Source organism: Pinus tabuliformis, chromosome 4_1 (genome assembly GCF_031772625.1).
Source record: "Pinus tabuliformis cultivar Carrire ecotype Pingquan chromosome 4_1, CPIR1, whole genome shotgun sequence".
NCBI lineage: Eukaryota > Viridiplantae > Streptophyta > Pinopsida > Pinales > Pinaceae > Pinus > Pinus tabuliformis.
In genome coordinates, this window is record NC_142303.1 from 14,304,635 (window position 1) to 14,311,935 (window position 7,301).

General features: G+C 37.4%; 1 pseudogene; it reads left to right on the top strand.

Annotated features, from left to right (window-relative positions):
* Positions 1-3,433: 3,433 nt before the first annotated feature.
* On the top strand, positions 3,434-7,100 carry LOC149173981 (pentatricopeptide repeat-containing protein At4g37170 pseudogene; annotated as a pseudogene).
* Positions 7,101-7,301: the final 201 nt, after the last annotated feature.

Here is a 7,301-nt window from a genome sequence, read left to right on the forward strand (position 1 = left end):
GATGTAAGAATAGCTAAAGCTTGGTAAGAGAAATAAGTAGAACAAACGAATGAAAATTTAGGAGATAACATCTACGTGGACCAAGAAGAGTCTATTACAAAGGAAGAACAAGAAAAAGAATAACCTTCGTCCAAGAAAAAAATTAAATTTGTGCAAAAACATCATCCAAAGAACAATTATTGGAGATGTTGATGCAGATAGACAAATCTAGAGAAGAATGACCAATTCACCAAGAAAAATCAATTTTTCCTTTCTATCCAAAATAGAGCCAAAGGACTTTGCACAAGCCAGTAAGGACCAACATTGGGTGAATGCAATGGAAGAAGAATTATATGAATTGAGAAAAATTGAACCTAGGAACTTGTGCCACGATCGAAAGATAAAAATGTGATTGGGACTAAGTGTGTATTCAAAAACAAAATGAATGAAGAAGGACAAATTATCAGAAATAAGGGAAGAATTGTTTGTAAGGGCTACACACAGATTGAAGGAATTAACTTTGAAGAAACTTTTTCTCTAATTTCTAGATTAGAAGCAATAAGAATGTTATTGGAATTTGTGTGTTTGAAAGGCTTCAAATTTTATCAGATGGATGCTAATTTGTCCTTTCTAAGCAAAGATTTAAAACAAGTATACATTGAACTACCAAAATGTTTTGACTTGTCCGAAACTAAAGACTATGTGCAAATTGAAGAAAGCTCTTTATGGGTTAAAACAAGCTCCAAGAACTTGGTATGAAAGGTTGGACCACTACCTTCAACAACAAGGTTTCAAAAGAGGGGTTGTTGACAACAATCTTTACATCAATATGGAAAAGAACAACTTACCAATTACAATTGTATATGTGGATGATCTAGAAGCAATAATGATGATATCAGTCATGGATTTCCTCAAGAAATGTCAAAAGAATTTGAAATGTCAATGATTAGAGAATTATCTTTCTTCCTTGGACTAAAGGTTTCTCAAACAAATAAAAAAAAAAATCATTTCCCAAACCAAACACCTCAAGGAGATGCTCAAGCATTTTGGAATGGAAAAATGTGCACTAGTTAGTAACCCCATGATCATGAGATGCAAGTTAAGTAAGGATGATGAATCTCCTAAAGTCAATTCAACTCTTTATAAGTCTATGATTAACACTCTACTATATCTGACAAATGATTGCAAGATTTCAATCAACACCAAAGGAATCATATATGAAAGCAGTAAAGAGGACATTTCAATACTTAAAGGGCACACTCAATTTTCGGATTTGGTATTCTAAGAGTATAAATTGCACATTAACAACATACATAAATGTCAATTGGGAAAGTAATATTGATGACAAAAAAAACACCAATGGGAGTGCATTTTTCCCAGAAGATTTTCTTGTGTCTTGGTCAAGCAGAAAACAATCATCAATTTCTCTTTTTACAACTGAAGTCGAATACATAACGACATCATACTTTGTACCCAAGTTCTCCAGATGAAACAAACTTCCTAGGGCATTAGTGTAATATGATCAACCAATTGTCATTTTTTTGGCAACACTAATGTACTCAACATATCAAGAAATCTTGCCATGTACTCAAAGGCAAAGCACATTCAAATTAACTATCATTTCCTCAAATAACAGGTTGCCTAACAGAATGTCAAGATGGAATATATTGACACCAAAGAAAATATTGCTAAAATATTTACCAAACCTCGTCCCAAAGAAATTTTTGAATATCTCAAGAAGAAGTTGGGAGTGATCTCTCCTTTATCTTAATAAAGAAAGCAAAAACACAGGGGAAGCACCCTTTTCTATTGATGTCAAAGCGGCATAGAATGTAGATAAGGGGAGCAACTGACAATAACTATGGCGAGAATACAGACAGGGGAAACAACTATTGTAAAAAATAGATATCAAAGTATTGTCATCAATAACAAAGTGTAAGATTGTTGAAAATGGTTGTTATTGATGTCAAAGGTTTTCCAACAATATATGACACTCCCTCTACTTCCATAGGAATGAGGAGATAGAAAATATTTTGTCAATATGACCTAATGAAAGTACAAGCAGACCCCATTTAGATACCCTATATTTGAAGTCATTTTTGCTCCAATTAGGTAGCTCAAACGGGAGCATAAGGTATCTGGTTGGAAAGCTTATTCCGAGACCTTTCCAACAATATGTGGCACACCTTCTAGCTCCTCATGGTTGAGGAGAAATTATTTTTTGAATATTCATTATACATTATGCATGTTGCACAAGTCGACACAACGAGGGGACAAGTTAGCTCAACGAGTGGGCAAGTCAACTTAGCCCACTATAAATAGGCATCAGAAGGAGTATTTCTAACCAGTTCTCAAGCATTTGGATTTGTTTTTGGGAGAGCAAAGGAGTAGGCCTAAGGTTCATGCATCTTGAACCAACAAGCAATGAAGTGACTTAAACGAGTTGGAGAAGATTTATGTGTAAGGGTTTTTGGTATAATTCTTGAAAAGGGTTTCTATTCTATTGGAGGCATGTTAAGGCCGAGTTTTGTTGTTAAGGAGGTTGAGTTCAAGGTCTGTTGAGGAGGTCGAGTTCTATTGTTGAGGAGGTCAAGTTCAAGGGTTCTCGGACCATGTTTTGTTGGACCTGTTCTAGTCTAAGGCCAAGTTTCTGTCCTCGTTTGAGGTCAAGTTGCAGTCCTTGTTGGAGTTTGAGTTGTTGTCCTTTTGAAAGTTGAATTCTTGTTTGAGTGGGATACAAGTTACCAACAAGGTTGACCTTCTTTTGAACAAGGTCTAAGCCTAAAAACTCTCTTGAAATACTTACTAAGAATTGGTGTCCTCATCTTCTTCACAAGTTGGAGCCTATAATTTTTGGTAAATCAGTGAAACCATTTCTTCTTTTGAATCTGGATTTTTCACTTTAATTTTTTTATTTTGATAATTAATTATATAATAAGACTTTATTTTAAAATTAATAAAAGTAACAAAATTAAGTGATATTGACTCTCACCCTTTTCAATGTCAATGTGTAATTTCAACACGCAACATTTAACACAAAGGGATAAAAACTGCATTTCCCAATTTTTAGCTTGGAGGGTGTGGCGACAATCACAATCAATTTTAATAAATGCACTTTTAGATCTTCCATCGGAGGTGGAAGAATTGCTTGGATAGTCAAAAATGGCTGAAATCTGAGAAAAAAATTTAAAAATGGCTGAAATCTGAGAAAAAAATTTAAAAATATTTTGTAGAGAATCATGTTTTTATGGTAAAAATAAATTCAGTACAATCAAAAGCATCTAAAACACCTAAAATTATGAATTTTGACAATTTTTATTAAAATTTACAAAATTCCTACCCTATTTTTTCAAAATATGACCAGAATTTCTATAACTTCCTAGCAAAAAAACATAATTATTATACTATGGTTTGGATTTTTGTGTGCAATTGAGTGAGTAGTTCATCAACTAATCTGTACGAATCAGTTTCTGCGTACTAAACAGTTTAGGGTACACTTCCCTTGAGGAGATTTTGAAAATTGCTAATGAACAGGAGATTTAACACAAAGGGGGCAAAAACTGCATAAACAGAATACTTTGACATCGATGATTTTTGGGGTTCCCAATTTTTAGCTTGGAGGGTGTGACAACAGCCACAATCAATTTTATAAAATGCACTTTAGGATCGTCAATTTTTAGCTTGTCAAGCGTTTGGGTTTTTATGTGCAATTGAGTGAGTAGTTCATCAACTAATCTGTACGAATCAGTTTCTGCGTACTAAACAATTTAGGGTACCTTCCCTGGCCGCCATTGAGGAGATTTTGAAAGTTGCGAATGAACAGGAGATATGTCCTGAAAAATGACATGGTTGCGGCAGGGATTTGACAGGATGCTGAGGATATCTGGCAGAAGTCTCTCAAGTTTGGAATACGTTTCATCGGAAAATTGCAACATCGCCACCCTTACCAATTGTCTTTTTCAACAAAAACCAGACATTCGAATCAGGGTAGACATTCTGTGCAAGGAAGGAAAAGTGAAGGAAGCCATCAGCTTATTGCACGTAATGGACTCAAGTCATCTTGGCACGGATTCCTCAAAGATCTATGATCGCCTCTTGCAGGGATGCATTGTGAAGAAATCACTGGCAGATGGCAAGCGGCTCCATGTTCACATTATCAAAACTGGCTTCTCGCCTGGCGTGGTTCTTAGAAATCGCATACTCGACATGTATTCAAAGTGTGGAAGTGTGGAGAATGCACGCCAAATGTTTGACAAAATGCCCATGAGGTTTGTTTCTTCATGGAATACTATGATTACGGGCTATGCTAAATGGGGTAGATTAGAGAATGCACGCGAGCTGTTTGACAAAATGCCTGAACGAGATAGTATTTCATGGAATGCTATGATTGCTGGTTATGCGGGCGATGGAGAGGGGGAGCAGGCGCAGAAGCTCTTCGGGAAAATGCACAGTGAAGGTATAGAGATGAACGAATTTACGTTCGGCAGTGTCTTGAGCGTATGTGCTAATAACCGGGATTTAATGCTGGGTGAACAGATACATGTCCATGTAATTAAAACAGAGCTACAGTCGAGTGTCATTGTGGGGAGTGCGCTTCTTGATACGTACGCTAAGTCTGGCTGCATAGAGGATGCACGCCATGTGTTCGACAAAATGCCTGAAAGAAATCTGGTTTCATGGACTGCAATGATTTCAGGATATGCCCAAAACGGGTATTCTGAGGAGGCTCTGAATGTTTTCTGTCAAATGCTAGGGGTAGATGTTAAGCCCAATGAATTCACATTTGCTAGTGTTCTTAGCTCATGTGCTACTCTACCAGCCCCGGAAGCTGGGAAACAACTTCATGTCCATGTGATCAGAAATGGCTTTGAATTCAATATCTTCGTGGCTAGTGCTCTATTAGACATGTATGCCAAATGTGGAAGTATAAAGCGTGCTCGGATGGTGTTTGATCAGATGCCTATGCGAGACGATGTGTTGTGGAATGCGATGATTGTAGGGTATGCTCAGAATGGAGATGGTGAGGAAACTCTCAGACTTTTCAAGCAAATGCTACAGGCAGGAGTGAAACCTGACCATATCTCTTTCATAGGTGTCCTGTCAGCATGCAGCCATACGGGCTTAATTGAAGAAGGTTACTCGTATTTTGATTCAATGAGTAGAGATTACTTCATTACTCCAAGAGCTGACCACTATGCATGCATGATTGATCTTGTTGGTAGAGCCGGGCTCCTGGATTTGGCAGAGGATTTGATTAACAAAATGCCTATTGAACCAGATGCTATTGTGTGGAGTGCTTTGCTTGGTGCCTGCAGAATTCATGGAAATATAGACTTAGGAAAACGTGCCGCAGAAGGCCTTTTGAAGTTGGAACCGCTAAATGTTGTAACTCACATCCTTCTTTCGAATATCTATGCTGCAGCCGGTAGATGGGATGAAGCAGCAAAGATAAGAAAATTAATGAAAGAAAGGGGAGTAAAGAAGAAGCCAGGATGCAGTTGGATTGAGGTCAAGGGTAGGGTTCATGCATTTGTTGTAGAAGACAGATCTCACCCCAAAACGGAGGAGATTTATTTCGCACTGGATAGGCTCGCTGCACAGATAAAAGACGCAGGGTATGTTCCAGATACTAACTTTGTGCTGCATGACGTGGAGGAGGAACAAAAGGAACACATGCTTTGCTACCACAGTGAGAAGCTTGCTTTGGCATTTGGGATAATTAGCATGCCACCTGAGACAACAATCCGAATTGTAAAAAACCTACGTGTATGTGGTGATTGCCACGCTGCTATCAAGTTCATATCTAAGATTGTCAAGCGAGAAATCATTATTAGGGATGCAAGTCGCTTCCATCATTTTAAGGATGGTCATTGTTCTTGTCGTGATTATTGGTGATTGATTATAATACAGTGGGTTTATTATTGTTCACGTTCCCATTGGAAGCTTTTGATAAAGCTCAAGTATCTATCTACTTGGCTGAAGATTATCTGAAGCATCTACCGGCAATTGCAGAGAAATTAGATGAAAAATTAGCAGTTAGGACCGGCACCAGATTCTATTCTGTGCTTTTGGCGAATTCCAACCCTTGTCATTGTGAGATGCTTTCAGCAGGAATTTTATACATGTCACGGGGAGCAGAGAATAATTGATTTTGAATTTGAGCTAGTGAGGCTCAGGGCACACGCACAACTCTGCTTATTAGGCCCCTGTGTTCTCACCATGGTTTAGGTTGTCTGTGCTGGTCCGTTATGATAATTATGTATTGTGATCTCAGTGACCCTTCTTAAAATCACTTTTTTTCTAAGAAATCCCATGAGAGTTCATAAGCGAGAGGTTTAATGGAAAAAAGCTCATCAACTCACCTTGAGGAGAGCGTAGCTCCTATTCATTTAAGTACTGGCTTATTGGGCAGGCAACAAATCATTATTTATGCCCATCCTTAGACATGCAAGAATAAGGTGTTGCTCAGCTATCTGCTACCAGCAAATTGATAAAAATCGATATTATATTAATTAAGTGGCTCTCCAGGTAAGATATTTGGAGAGTGCCCAAGCACTTCACACATACAAACTGTGTACAATCAGGAGAACAATCTAGTATATATAGGCTTTCTCACAATCAAGATGGTTTCAACCATTTCGTAGATAGTAGAATCTGAGGTCTAAGATTAGATTCTCAGTCCTATCATCATGACAACAGTAATCTAAGTTTAGCTTTCTCCATTAATTCTAACACAAATGAAAGACATATAATTCTTTACTCTTATGTACAAGTTTGGTTTCTTCTGCTAGAGATGTATCGGGGTAATCTAATCTTCAACAATCCATGGTTGAATCAGAAAGTTAGACGGATTGAAGGTGCCAAACCATATGATAATGAATGCTATAAACTGGACGCATATAATCTCTACACAGAGGTGCACTATATGGGAGCGTTTACAGCAAATGTAATGGAGGGTGGCTGTTGACTAGATATTCAAGGCTAGTCAGAGGTTCTCGAGTTCTTAACCACATTACTCCATACAAAGTGATCTATGGGGTAATTCATGGCTAGGAAGGTTTTGTAAATTTCAACAGCTCACAACTTCTTTTTTCAGTTCAGAGATAAAAAAGTAAACAGAATACTGTTGAAATTATCGATGGATGAGAAAGTATTGTATGTGAATTATTGGATAAAAGTGCCAAGATAGATTCTTAGAAGATGCCCGCTTCAACTCAACTTCCACGTATAACAACCACAGATCCTAGTATATGCATAATTATCCGGGTGTCACTTATTTTGATTCTGCTGGATTTCATAAAAAATTGTTTTTTTTTTCCAAT